Here is a 15,365-nt window from a genome sequence, read left to right on the forward strand (position 1 = left end):
GCTGATGTATAGATGGATTGATGGATGAACGGGTGGAAGGACGAGTAGATGGATGCATGGACGGATGGATGGACAAACAGATGTATATATAGATGGATGCATGGACGGATGGACAGACGAATGGATGGATGGATGGATGGATGGATGCATGGATGGATGTTTGGACAGATGGATGGACAGACGGATGGATAGACAGATGGATGCACATATGGATGGACGGACAGATAGAAGGATGCATGGAAGGATAGTTGGACAGATGGATGAACAGATGGTTGGATAGATGGATGCATGGATGGACGGATGGTTGTACGGATGGACGGATGGACGGATTCACCAATGACTAATATGCCCTCACCAGGTCTATGGATTGTTTTGAGCTGTTCCTCTGAAGGATAAGGTTCCCATGGCGGCTCACATTGGACTGTCAGGTGGTGAATTATTGCCTGGCTGCACCTAGCAGAACATTACCCTGATCCAAATGAGGTAATAGCGGCTGCGGAGGATCACTTTAGCAGATCCGGGGGCTTGAGCTGTGCCCGATCCCCTGAAGAGAACAAAGCTTCGCCGACACTGTGTGCCTGCTGTTCTTTTGTAGTGCTTCCCTGCTCTAATATGTTTAAGTCATGTCAAGGCCTGGCGCGCGCCTGGGACCGGAATGGAAGAAACACACGAGTGCCCGGCTTGGAAGATTGTGTCTGAAAGAAAACAGAACCTGTTTGGGTGTGAGCGGTGGGAGAAAGAGCAAACTTTGGAGGAGAGCGCATGAAGGATGTTATGTTTGTGCATGGCCAGAACATCTGGGATTATGCAGCAATGAGGGATCAAATTATGCGGCAGGTCTGACTACATTATGAGGCAAAGGAAAGTCAACGCATGCAACATTAGCCTGGTCCATTTTACCCCTCAGAGTACAATAGTGTTGTGTCCTAGTTTGGGCAGTGCATCTTGGGAGCTGTGTGACGTCAGGGGTTCTCCCTGGGAAGGCAGAAAGCAGGCCTGGTTTTGGAAATAAACTTTTGGCAGCTGGAGCAGTGCTTAATTTGTAAAATGTTAAATGCCAGGGCTCTGACCAGGAGGCCACTGCCGCTTGCACCACCCATCGCCCCTGTCATCGCTGCCAAAACAACCACTAACCATCTCTCTTGCATATAAATGCGACAGTTCAGATTATTCCTGGTCCCCAAAGCTAAAGAAATGGTTGGGGAGGCAGGTATTAGCAATTTTTTAATGTATATTGTTTTCCTAAACAACTGTTATACTGCTCATCTCTAAATTACATGAGCAGCGCCACCTTGTGGCAGACCGCCCTAAGTGTGGTGTTGACATTTAGGTGCCGGTGCCGAGCACCGGAAACCAATTGAGTGCCGGTGCTCAGCACCGGAAAGCACTGGCTCAAATTAAGCACTGAGCTGGAGTAGAGTTGCTCCTGGTGCAGGAGGCAGCTCCTTTAGCTCTGAACGTGGCTAATAAAGCGCTTACTTTACACGTTCAGCTTCTGTGCACATACTAAATAGTTTCTGTAAAGTATACATATAACAGAAAATGGGTACCATGAGCACACTTCTCTAAGTGAAGGTGCACCTCTATTGTATGTGTATGGTATCGGAGTAGCACAAACCAAGCCTAAGGCACAAGAGATGTAAAGTGTCAAGGACAAGAATGCAGTCACTGAGTGACTTGAAAGGTCTGATACTGCACTGTGATGTAGTGTCATTTAAAGAGGTGGGTCTTTAACCCTTTCCTAAATTGGAGCAGGTTGGGCGGTCCTGATGGATATGGGGAAGTTGTCTCAGATCCCAGGTCTAAAGATGGAAAAGGCTGTTGTCTTGTTTTTTACACTTAATTTTTTTTCAGTCTGATGATGTCCTGGCACCAAGCGACAGTCACCACATATGGTGAGCGTGTCAGTCACAGCGGCAGTGGTACCATCCGTGATGACGTCATAGATGATGCAGCTGGTTCTGAAGAATGAGTGGACCGGCAATCAGAGCCAGTGGGATCAGTGCTTCATTTGTAAAGTAATAAGTGCCAGGGCCCTGACCAGGATGCCACTGCCGCTTGCACCACCCATCGCCCCTCTCATCGCTGCCAAAACAACTACTAACCATCTCTCTCGCATACAAGTGCGACAGTTCAGATTATTCCAGGTCCCCAAAGCTAAAGGAAAGGCTGGGGAGGCGGGTATTAATTATTTCTAATGTTTATTGTATTCATAAACAACTGTTGCTCTGCTCATCTCTAAATTAGATGAACACCGCCACCATGTGGCAGTGTCATAAGTGTGGTGATGACAATTAAGTGCTGATGCCAGCACCAGAAACCAATTAAGTGGCGGTGCCGAGCACCGGAAACCACCAGCTCAAATTAAGCACAGAGTGGGATGGGTGTGATGCGATGATATTTTTTCAGGACCGCAAAAGATGTGCTGCAAGTCTTTCGTTCTATTTCCTATAATATGTTTTAAAACTTGCCTTCCATTTCAGAGTTACCCTTCACACTCTAGGGTGCCAGGAAGCACCCCTTTTATCAAGTAGCAACTGAAAAGAACAGCGCGTGACAGTCGATGTATATCATTTATTCTTCCCACTGGATACCCTCACAGGTGATTAGCCGTCGAATACAAATCCAGACTGATTGGTTGAGAAGGTACAGGATACAGTATGTTTGGGATTCCTCTAAACAGTGAGTGTCCTGAAGTAACAAAGGGCCACATGTATCATTATTTCAAGTACTGATTACCTAATTGTGATTTTCTCTGAATCACAATCAGGTAAATGCTATTCCTAATGTATGAAACCCTTTTGAGTTTGATTAGCGGTTCTTAATGAGTCGCAAATAGACCTACCTTATGCATAATAATCAGGTAGGTCGCAATTTGCAACCCATTAGGAATCTACACCATCACAGGGATGGTGGCCTGCTGAGGTCAGTAGACCACCATGTCTGTGATTGCTTTTAAATAAAGCAGTCTTTTTTTAATTTTTTTTATTCAACCTGTTTTCCTTAAAGGAAAATGGGATGTATTTAAAAAGAAAAAATGAAACTTTGCAGTTTCATTTTTTTAAGAGTAGGCAGTGATTTGTGAGACCACTGCCTGCTCTTAAAAATGATTTTTTTTATTCTCAAAGGGGTAGGGCCCTCATAGGGGACTCCTTCCATTTGCTAATTGGTTACCACCTTCTTCAAGGAGTAGGTAAGATAGGAATGTTTTGCAAGCGTAATTCGATCGTAAAACATTCACACATCCCATTCAGATTTGGTATTTAGAAGGGACACTCTAAACACACCCCTTTCAAATACTGAATCGCAAACACAAATTGTGATTCGGTAACGTGTTACCGAATCGCAATTTGTGTTTCATACATATGTAAAAGCTTTTTTGCGGTTGGAAACGGACCGATCGGCTGTTTCCAACCACAAAAATGCTTAACATGTGTGGCCCAAAATGTCTAAAATGTAAACATGAATTTGCATGAATAGTGATACAAAACATATCCATGAGAAGGAAATACTCATTCTTACCAGCAGAAATAAATTACATTTAATTATATAAGATCTTTGTTTACCGTGGCCAGTTTAGTACTGAATACAACAATGAACAGCTGAAAAGTGACAGGTTAACTTGTCTGTCTGGCACAGCGTTGCACACCTTGTGCAGTGTTTTTAATAATTTTTTATCAGTTTATCCTGAATTTTTTTGTTGTTGAAGTCAGCAAGTTATGCAGCAGATAGTGAAGGTTTGGCAAGAGTGGCAAAATCTTTATTTAAGCAGAATCCATTACTAAACTGGCCTTTTGTGTGCCCCCCATTGCCTATGAATAAGACAGGACAGGACTGCCAGTGGCATCACCCACACCTGTGACGTTATTGTCACCAAATATGACATTATAGCAGTAGAAATATCTACCCACTGCCGTTCCACAGGTTTCACAAAACATGTGGTTCAACCCAGTGCTTTATTTGTAAAAGAATAAGTGCCAGGGCCCTTACCAGGAGGCCACTGCAGCTTGCACCACCCATTGCCAGACGGCACCAAAAAACTGCTAACCATCTCTCTCGCCTGCAAGTGCGACAGTCCAGATTATTCCAGGTCCCCAAAGCTAAAGGAATGGCTGGGGAGGCGGGTATCAGTAATTTTTTATGTATATTGTATTCATAAACAATGTTCTGCTCATCTCTAAATTAGATAAGCAGCACAGCAACGTGGCAGACTGTCATTAGTGCAGTGATGATAATTAAGTGAGGGTGCCAAGCACCGGAAACCAATTAAGTGCTAGAGCCAAGCACCAGAAACCACTGGCTCAAATTAAGCACTGGGCTTCAACCCCATTGATCCTGGGTTGCTTACCACCACCAGTGAGTCAGCTATCCGAAACAGAGGGACTGTGGGCGTGTTGTTTCATTGAGGGAATTGTAGGACCAAGAATACCTAAGTTACTACAGTTACAGGAACTGTCACTGATTTTTACAAAGTATTCCTTTACATCATATGTATGTAGTATGTATGAAGGAGGAGATGTGGCCTAACGGCCAGAGCTGCCGACTTTGGAACTGAGGAACAAGGCTGTAATCCCGGCCGAGGCTCACCATCTTGGGATTCTGGACAAATCGCTTCATCTCACTTGCCTAAAAAAAGTGCAATCTAATTTTGCAATTACGTAAAGAATTCCAATACCCTTGGGCTAAGTTCACGCTATATAAAACTGTAGAAAATGTATTCAAAGCATAAAATTCATGTATTCAAAGCATGAAATGCATTTGGAGGTGAAGAATGACACGCACATTCAGTGTATCCAAAATGTCTTCAGCATGGTTTCAACGAGCCATGCATCATCGCTGGAGTTAGCGCAAGGTGTAATGTGCACATAAGACATAGAGCTTGTAGAAGGCAAGGGTTTGCATTAAGGGGCATTTATCGGAAAAGCAACAGAAGTGGCTGTTGTTCTTCCCACCTAGCTTTGGCAGAGCGGTGGCGCGGCGGTTTGCACTGCCGCACCACTACTCCGCAAAATTCTCGGAATCTGGCCTTTTAGCAGAGATCTCCGCCAGTGCAGTGGAGAGCTCCCTTCGGCAAAGTATGTGAAAAAGTGTAAAAGGATATTAAACTTGAAGAAAGAATTATTAAAATACTTCATGCTAAATATTATTGTTAAATAAAAACATACATTTCTTCTAAACCTAGAACAAGTTAAATTATTATTTTCTATGGGATGGATTTGCAGTACCGGTGGGTGGACATGTGTGGTGCTGGACTTACTCTAGTTCTGGGCTGGAGTACATTTACTACTGTTTTGGGACCTTTTTACTTGTAGCAGATTTAAGAAGTGCAGTCTGTGTACTGCAATGGGCTTACTATTTTGTGCCTGCTCCTCCATAAACCCATCCTTATCTCTCTCCTAAACCCCATCTGTTTTGTAGTAAGTATGCCCCATTTTTCAACCACTCCCCCTATTCTCTCCCACATTTACTACTAAGTAGTAAACTTACATGAGTGAGGATCACACCATAGAAAAGATGTGGGAGGTGGAGGTGGAGATTTACACTCGTAGATTCATGAATAGCATTTTGAAGTACTTTAAGAGTATTACTGTAGTACTGCTAAACATACTACAAAAATAAGTTAGTGAATAGGCCCCTGTGAGATGCTGGCTTAGTATATGCTGCTCACTTATGTAAGTATAGCACCTAGCACCTTGCACTAATCCAGACAACCCTTATGGTGATTTTAATTGTCTTAGACAACCTTAGAAAGCTCTCCAAGTGGTAGCTGTGGAGAGCAGCCTTCAGGCTTAGTCCAGAAGGAGTGTCAAGCAACTTGTTTTACCAGAGCATAATCCTATTCGTATAGGTTAAGTGAAAAAGAACCACACTGTGTATTTATAAAAATAGGTATTTATTATAGGACACTCACTAACACATAACAATATCTCCTACCCGGATATATAACACAATGCACATATTGCTTTGCAAATAAAACAGGTAAGTAGCACTAATGCACGGTGGTCGGTAGGGGGAGACCAAACCATATACTAAAATAGTTGAATGTGAACCGCGACTCAAGACAAGAGTGGACCGAGAAGATGTAGAAGAGCCGGGGACCCAAGGAACCACCCAAGGTGAGTATCTAGGAACCCCACGTAGGTTGTGTGCAGAGTGGGAACACGACTAAGGCCTAAAGCTATATACAGCGGAACCGCGGGATGCAGCTGCGTAGAGCAAGGGACTGTTGAAGGGCACTACCGAGTGACAACGTCCTTTCCACCCGTTCTTGAGGTTCATGGGGCATTGTTTCTCATATACATAAACATTGATTAAGGCATACCATTGGGTATTGTATAAAAATGCTTGATTAAATGCATTTTCTTCTCAAATATCACATCATTATTGATCACTATTTTGAGTAACATAGTAAATATAGGAGGAATATTTGTTTGTCCTGACGAAGATGCCTTGATGCTTCGAAACATGTTGACTCATTAGGAGTATCCGCACATTACGCAGGACATCTCCGCACCACCTTTTTAGTAGCACCAGCCTCCCTTGACCTATTAACCCCTTCTGTGCCCCGCCCTTTCCACGCCCTGTGCCGGGCGTTTCATTAGTGGGTGGGGTTCATGACGAGATAGTCTCGTCATGGGCACAGCGCAACCGCGCTCCATGACGAGACTATCTCGTCATGGGCACTGAAGGGGTTAAAGTTTTAATGTCTAAGAGGCCAGGTCCTTTTTAAACTCACTCCCTTACATTCACCCCAGACCCTCCCTCTCACTACTCTTGCATCACACATAGCATTACATTATCAGTGCTCCGGCGTAGTCGTAGGTCGTAGCATGCCCCGTCCCGCAGCGGGGAGGGAAGACCCCTATGATGAAGCATTACACCAAGGGCCCTTTTGGTGTTTGAGGGGTATTTAAGCAAACACAGTGTGTGTCCAACCATTGTAGAATGCACACTTCCCATAACTCAGTAGTTAACGTATCTGATTAAACCCCCCCTTGAGGTGGATTCCTTTTGTTTTGTTACTAATTCTATGTGGAGGATGTATTCACCTCCAATGCCCGTGTAGGGCGCTACCTCTTCACTCCCCAATCTTGTTGTTTATAGCTAAAGCTATATAGGCCTGATTGGTTCACTAGGAAATGATATGTCGATGCCATCATTTTGATCTGTCTAGTATGAAAAGGTACGATAAAGGCAGCAGGTGTGGAATATTTATTGTGAAAAGAATTTGTTAAAAACAATAGTCTTTTAACGGACGATTGTGTTACAGGCCGTAAACAGGTATTTTTTTACTCCAGTAAGGTGACGAGTTGGGTGGTAAGTTTAGGCCTGCACTAGGGGGTTGATGACGGGAGATCAACCAACCATAGCACGGGAGACACTTTGGGAACTAACTCCTAGTTCCCCTCAGGAGTGATTTGTTTTTGGATATACATGCTTGTTTTTGGGAACTCGCAATGAAACTTCAAAAGAACTCTTACAGCTTTTGACTCTGTATTATCAAGAATTTTGTGTTATTTAACATTAGGAACGGTTATTCTGGGCTTCGTTCTCTTAGCATTATGATAAATCATATTAGGCCATTTTAGAAGTGAATGTATACTTTTTTTACCATTGTAATTTTATACTTCTTTGTAATTATGGTATACCTGGTGGTTGACTTGTGGGAAAGCTTATGCTCAGTAGAATGGGCCTGAGTTGTATATGGTGACAAGCACATAGATCTGAATGATTTGTTGGGAAAAGGTAATTAAAAGTTAATCATAGGTCTGATCTGTTTGTTATGAAAAGTTCCAACAAATGCATTAGGCCTGATTTATTTAATATGAAGCTCATATGTTAAGGCCTATAGGGCTTTACAGGTGAATTGTTATTGCACTGTATTAAAACCTGCAGATATAGATATATTACTTTGTGGTTGTTATAGCTAGGGCAGCGTTTCCATAGGTAAAGCATTTTTTGTTCTGCTTTTAACTTTGGCACTGTTGGACGATTTGTCACACCACTTTAAAAGAAAAAGAAAGTTAATACACCTCGCTTCTTCCTGGAACGTTTGGTCGGGAACTGAGAAAAATGGAGGGCCCTAAGCCACATTTTCCCCATGCAATTTTCCATAGGAAAATTGAATAGCAATACCGCAAAAAATGGCTGAATAGAATAATACCAAATTTATAGAAAGCTAGATCTTGTTCCAGAAATTGTGCTTTTTGTGATTAGGTGTAAATCCATCCCAGGAAGAACCCCACTGGGGCAAAAAACGTATTTGTTTTTTACTGGGACTGCAGATTGGCAAAGGATCTGCAGATCCACAGTCTCATTTAAAAAACAAAAAAATGCCGGGCTCCTATCCTATTCATAAATAGCCCCCCCCCCCCCCCTGCATGGGCCAGGACCCAGGGTTAGGTGCAAATGTTTTTGGGAGGGAATGTAAAAAGAAAATTGCTGCCTACCGCTGGTCCCCGGTATGGGTTCTGGTGGGGGAGCCGGCAGAACTGTGGAGGTCTTGAGACTATCCCGCCATCGCCAACATTTGTCTATGTTGTAGGTGCCCTAAGTAGGCACCGTAGCACTCACTGTATATTTCTAGCTCCCACCGGCTCCAGCATGGGTACTGGCTGGGAACCTGGTAGGGCCCCCGGCAGGTGCAGCTGGGACCATGCCCCCTCCACAGGCCACCAACATTTGCCATGTAGTGGGTGTCTTGGTGGTCACACAAAACAAAAAAAGAATAATAAGTGAACAGCAAGAGCAACTCATCATTATTCACTGCTACAAGCCCGAAAGGTGCACCATAAGGCCCTTCTAGGGCTTTTCAGTAATATTTGTGGATGATGGTGGCGCCCTAGGAGGGGCAGCGGCACCTCCAACCATTTTGTTAATGTTGGTGAGGGATGAATGGGGGCGCAGCAGCCCCCCCTGGCAAAATTAACAACAAAAAACGCAGTACGCCTCCTGGGTCATAGAATCCATGATCACGGGAGAGCTAACCCTATTTTTTAAAGCACTCTGAGCTGGAGCTGTATGCTATTCAGCTGGAGTGCAGAGACCTATTGTGGTTGGTTCTATTCCTGCCCTTTCTGATCTGAAAATGTTTTTAAAAACTCTCAAAGACATGTTTAATGCGTTAATGTTTTTTCATGCTTTATTGAAAATAAGTTTTGACAATCCCTATTATTAAATATTGCAGTATGTGAATTTATAAGACATAAAGCCACAAACTCTTTGAAACAAGTATTAAAAGTGCATCTCATTAGCATATATGTATCAATAATGCTCTAATGCTTAAACAATAAGATATCTTGTATTACTGCAATGCCTTTATTGTTTTGTTTGCTTTATCGCTCATTCCAGTAATGGGCTTCATTATGCGACTCATTTGTTTGTGCTGACTCTGATGACTGATTTGTTGTTTCTCTTATGCATCAGGTGTAATTTTTGGAACATTCACAATTTACCAGTGCTGACCCTGATGACTCGTGTTTGCACTGACTCTGATTATTCATTTGTTGTTTCCCTTTTCCAGCATGTGTAGATTTGGGAACATACTTGAGGACACCACCTTATAGGATGGCAGGATGTGTCCTTTCAGCCGTACTTGCTATTCATGTTTAGTTTTGAAAGGAGCTGCCACATCGAGAAGCCAAATACACAAGAGGTTTTCTTGATTCTGGAGATCTGTTCCAGTCTTCACACAGATCAAGGCTGCACATGTTTCCTGACCGCTCTCTCTGGCTCTGCATGCTTTCAGTCCCCACTCACCTTCTTCAGATGCTCAGATGAGGTACCGCCTCCTGACACTCGAGCAGCTACTCTTCTGGCCAATTGGGAAAACACAGCACTTCCACAAGGTGGCGAGATTCGGGGTACGTTTAGGCCTGCACTAGGTGTTGGTAAAGGGAGATCAACCAACCATAGAACAAGAGCCAGGAGCCTCAGGAGAGATTTGATTTTGGACTACAGACTGTAAAGACGAAGCGTCAAAGGATTTAACTTAAGTAAGTTTATTACTTAGATATAACGACACACTCAACCGGAGGCGGAGTGCGACTGGTACATCCAAACGTTAAAGTCAACTGTCATACATGCCAACTGTCAACTGTCACTAGAATCTCCAGCTGTCAACATTCCAGCCGGGAAGTGCCACGCGCAGGAGGGAGGGGCGCGCGTGGAACGTAAACAAGGTGACGCACTACTCTGTAACATCGTAACACATCTCCCCCTCATGGAAAGGGTTATAAGTAAAAAAACGAATATAAGGGAACATCTTGGATGAGGAAAATAACAACCAGCTATTCACACACAAAGTCTTTGTATTTACTAGGCTTAGTCACAACGCGCCCACATCTACTTGTGGTTGCATCTTCTTCCGTATTGATCGTCTCCAACTCTGGTTCCAGATTGGTTTCAAGTGTACTATTTAGATCAGTTAGACTTCCAGGTGTGCTGGCATCAGGAGCGCACCTTACTCCGCTTGTTTCAACAGCTTCCAGTTCACTCTCCAACTCAATGTCACTACCATGACTCACAGAAGCTCCTGATTCACTCGTGGTGGCATCACAGTTCGCACCTATGGTCTCCACAACTTCATTTCCCTGTCCATCTGTACTGTTTTGTCCCTTTTGTTGCTGTTGCATGTGATCATCTTCTTCCTCTGAATCCGTAAAATTCAAATCGACTCGACTCGTCATATCTATTTCTTCACTTTTTCCTTCCTTCTCCATGTTCATTTTACTTATTGTTCCATTAGTAGACATATGCACCCTTTTACAAACAGATATAGCAGAGGCATGCCATACTTTTCCGTCACCAAGTCGTGCCGAATTGCAAAATACTTCTTTCACTTCCAATGGGTTAGAGAACCTGTTTTGTCCTTTGGTTACGTTTCCGCTCTTCCTTACTCTCACCCAGTCCCCTACTTTCAGGTTGATTTCTTTGCAGTTGTGTTTTTTGTCATATTGTCCTTTACTCTGTTCCTTTGACTCTTGCATCTTCTTCCTTACACTTTCTACAGACCAATCTGATTTCCTTGCGTTTTGTAACCAACCAATATTGTCTTTTGAAATGGGGGTTCTTCCTCTCAGCATTTCAAATGGGCTTACCATGGTTTTTTCTCCAGGAGTAATCCTGTAGCTCCATACCATTTTTCCCAATTCCTTTCTCCAGCATTTTCCATTATTGTTGGCCAACTGGATGATGCCTTTTATCACCCTATTAAACCTCTCTATGGCTCCGTTTCCCGCTGGATGGTAAATGCTTGTAGTTTTGTGTTTTATTCCTTTTCCGTTTACAGATTTTTTGAAAACGTCGGACATGAACTGACTGCCATTGTCACTGACAATAACCTTTGGTATGCCTTCCCTACTGAATATTTTGTCCAAGAACTTGACAATATCCGTTGCATCCACTTTCCTGCAGACCTTAATTTCTGGCCATTTTGAGAAATGGTCTATTAGGGCCAGAACATACATTTGTTCATCCTGCCATCTCACTGGACCCATTACATCTACGCCAACTCTTTCCCAAGCCATGTTGGGGCATTCTAACGGTTGTAAGGTAGGCCTTAAGACATGTTGGGATTTGTCCGAATTTTCGCAGGGTACACAATTCCTCACAGCTCTTTCAATCTGTGTGTCACACCCTGGCCACCAATACCAGCTTTTTATTCTCTGTTTAGTTTTATTTATGCCGAGATGTCCCTCATGGCATAAATCAATAAGTCTTTTCCTTAAAGTTGTGGGAGGTATCACTTTGCCTTGTCTTAATGCCAATTCGTTTTCTATAGATAGCTCATTCCTTAATTCCCAATAGGCTCGCATTTCTTCTGTCATGTTACTCTTCTTTGGCCATCCTTCCACAATACGTTTCTTTACCTCTTCTAATGTTTCATCTTTTTCATATTCTTCTTTGGTTATACTTGGGAATTCCTCACTTACACTGGCAACACATAGTTCTTCTTCCACTTCCGTTTTTCCTACGTTGTGCAAAGGCAAACGACTTAGGAAATCCGCTACGACGTTCTTTGATCCTGGCAAGTATTGCACTTCATAATTGTAATCCAACAATTTGATTGACAATCTTGCTAATCTCGGAGATGCATTAAATAATCCCTTTACTGTGAGCACCTTCGTAAGGGGTTTGTGGTCACTCCTTAAAATTATTCTTTTTCCCCATATGTATTGTCTGTAATGGTCCAGTCTCCATGCACACGCCAGGGCTTCTCGCTCAATTATGGAATACTTCTCTTCCGTTTGTGTTAGAGAACGGGATGCAAAGGCAATTGTGACCTCCTTACCATCAGATTCCACTTGGGATAATACTGCTCCAATGCCCTTTCCGCTTGCATCTGTGGTGACTACACATTGTAAATCATTATCAAAACCTTGAAGGGGTGGAGCGTCGCATATTTCTTTTTTTAGGTTTTTGAAACTGTTTTCACAGTCTTGCGACCACTCAAATTTGATTTTATTTTTTAGAAGGGTTCTGATACAGTGTGTTTTCATCGAGAAATTTTTAACAAATTTAGAATAGTATTCCACTAGACCTAGGAACGCTCTTAGTTCCTCTTTATTCTGAGGAACAGGTGCATCCTTGATGGCTTTGATCAATTCTTTCTTGGGTTTAACTCCATCCTTGGTGATTTCATGTCCTAAGTATGTTACGGAGTTTTTGCTAAACTTACACTTCCTGTATTCCGCCGTTAATCCTCCTTTCTCGATGATTTTCAGAACTTGTTCCAATTGTTTGTCATGGTCTTTCTTGTTTTTTCCCATTATGAGGATATCGTCCTGGAAAATGAGTATGTTCTTTATTCCCTTGAACAATTCGTGCATAAGTCTTTGAAATAGTGCAGCTGCGGATGCTAGACCGAATAGAACTCTTTTGAATCTAAAGCACCCAAAAGGCGTAATAAACGTCGTGAGGTGTCTGCTCTCTGGATGTAGAGGTACCTGGTGGTATGCAGCTGCCAAATCAATGGTTGAAAATACAGTCATGCCCTTAGTAAGGGACAACATCTCGTTTATTTTTGGTAAAGGGTACTGGTCTATCAGAATGTTTTTGTTGAGGTCGCGCAAATCAATGCATAATCTTAATTTTTTGTTGGCCCTTCTTGCGACCACCAGTGGCGCGACCCACTCTGATGATTCAGTAGTCTCAATTATTTCAGCTTCTAATAGCTTGTTTATTTCTGTTTCAACTTCTTGTCTTAGAGACAATGGTATCTGTCTTACTTTATGTAGACAAGGTTCCGCTCCTTCTTTCAATCTTATTATATGTTGGAACCCCTTTAGTTTTCCTATTTTTCCATTAAATACTTTAGGAAACTTTTCTACTAAATCACAGTCCTCCTGTAGCGTTATCAAGACAGGTTCAGCGCTATTCGGATTGAGAGTTATTCCAAGTTTACCCTGGTCTCTCCATCCAAGTACTGAAGGACCATTAATTGCTACATATAATTTGCTGTTGGTTTCTCTTTCTTTGAATGCAAATTTTAGTTCCTTAAACCCCATAAGCTCTATTGGTTCACCTGTGAATGTCTTAAGGCTGATATCAGGTTCCTTTAACTGTTTTCCTACCTTGCTCTTAAACTTCTCTTTCCATACTTCACGGTTAATTATTGTACACGGTGACCCAGAATCCGCTACAATATTAATACTCACGCCTCCAATTTCGACCAAGCAGGTCACCATCCGTTCTTGTTTTCTTTGTGATATTGTTATATACTGTCAAACCACCTGCACCCAAACAATGTAACAAGATTTTTTTCTTTTCTTCCTGTTTAAGTGGTTCATCCTCCTTGTCAAATGTTGATATATAATTGCAAAAATACTCCTTCCAATTCTCCCATTTAACACTTGGTACACCAGTACCTTTTAAAAATGCTTCTGGTGGCTGCAGATTGTATACATTGCTAGATGCCATGGTCACTACCTTATATCTTTTTTTTCCTTATTTATAATATTTCTCCAATCAAAATTTGTGTAAACCCTTTTGTTTCACAAAATACTGAAACCTGTGTGTTGTGTACACTTTCGCTGGAGTTCCGTTTAAAAAAACGCTATTATTCCAAAGTTCCAGCTGATCGTAATGTAATTCAAGTCAATTTCAGCCTCAAAACCTGTTGCCGGCGTTACACTTCCTGAATAAAATGGCGGCACGTCGGTTTCCTGTGCGTGACTGCACCCAGAGCTAGACCGCTAACAGAATACTCACTTCCGCTAGCTTCGGCATCACGACGTTCTATCTTGAACGCCCAAAGTCTGTGGTAAATTCTTCACTCTTTACAACTCAACCATTTGCACCTCCGGATAATGTTTGAAGAATGCTTCGGTGAGTTTGCTGAATTTTACTTTAACGTAACAAGTCTCTACTCACACGCCTTCGTCATTTTCTTTTTTTTCCTCTCGGAGCGTCGTAAATAGTTCTGTTACGTAAATCCACAAAATCCAGCTGATCATCAAATGGATTACTGCCTCTTTGACAATGTCTACTGTACTCCCATGGGTAGTTCCTTCGGCAAATATTTCCTTTTCTTACTTTGCTTTTTCAAAAAATTCCTTTTCTTTTCGTAAATAATACTACTTAATAGTAGTTCACCGTCACCTTCTTAGTTTTTTTTTCCAGTTTGTTGTCAAAATTCACTTATTTCATTTTCATCACATCCGTTGCACTTCTGACCCGTTTTCTTCTTCTTTTACATCATTTCCCCAATCTCTTACTTGTGGGTTCTTCTGTGTGTCGCTCACCATCACTCGTCGCCAAATTGTAAAGACGAAGCGTCAAAGGATTTAACTTAAGTAAGTTTATTACTTAGATATAACGACACACTCAACCGGAGGCGGAGTGCGACTGGTACATCCAAACGTTAAAGTCAACTGTCATACATGCCAACTGTCAACTGTCACTAGAATCTCCAGCTGTCAACATTCCAGCCGGGAAGTGCCACGCGCAGGAGGGAGGGGCGCGCGTGGAACGTAAACAAGGTGACGCACTACTCTGTAACATCGTAACACAGACTTGTTTTGGGAACTCTCAATTATCCTTGAAATGATCTGTTACAGCTTTTGACTCTGGAATATCAAGAACGTTGTGTTATATAACACAATGAACTGTAATTCTGGAATTTGTTCTCATAGTGGAAACAAAAAGCATTTTCTTGTGTGAATCATGAAAACAATTGATCATGAAGGGAGAACTAAGAAATGTTGACTAACATTTTTTTTCCTGGTCTCCTCCCCTGTAGTACCCACCCTAATTTCCCTCCACCCCACACCTCCCATTTGGCCACATTGACACTCTAGTGAAATTACAACTCAGAGTCAGTGCTGCCTGAAGGAGGGCATCTTGAGACCATCACAGCACAGAGC

This window comes from Triturus cristatus, chromosome 10 (genome assembly GCF_964204655.1).
Source record: "Triturus cristatus chromosome 10, aTriCri1.1, whole genome shotgun sequence".
NCBI classification, from domain to species: Eukaryota; Metazoa; Chordata; class Amphibia; order Caudata; family Salamandridae; genus Triturus; species Triturus cristatus.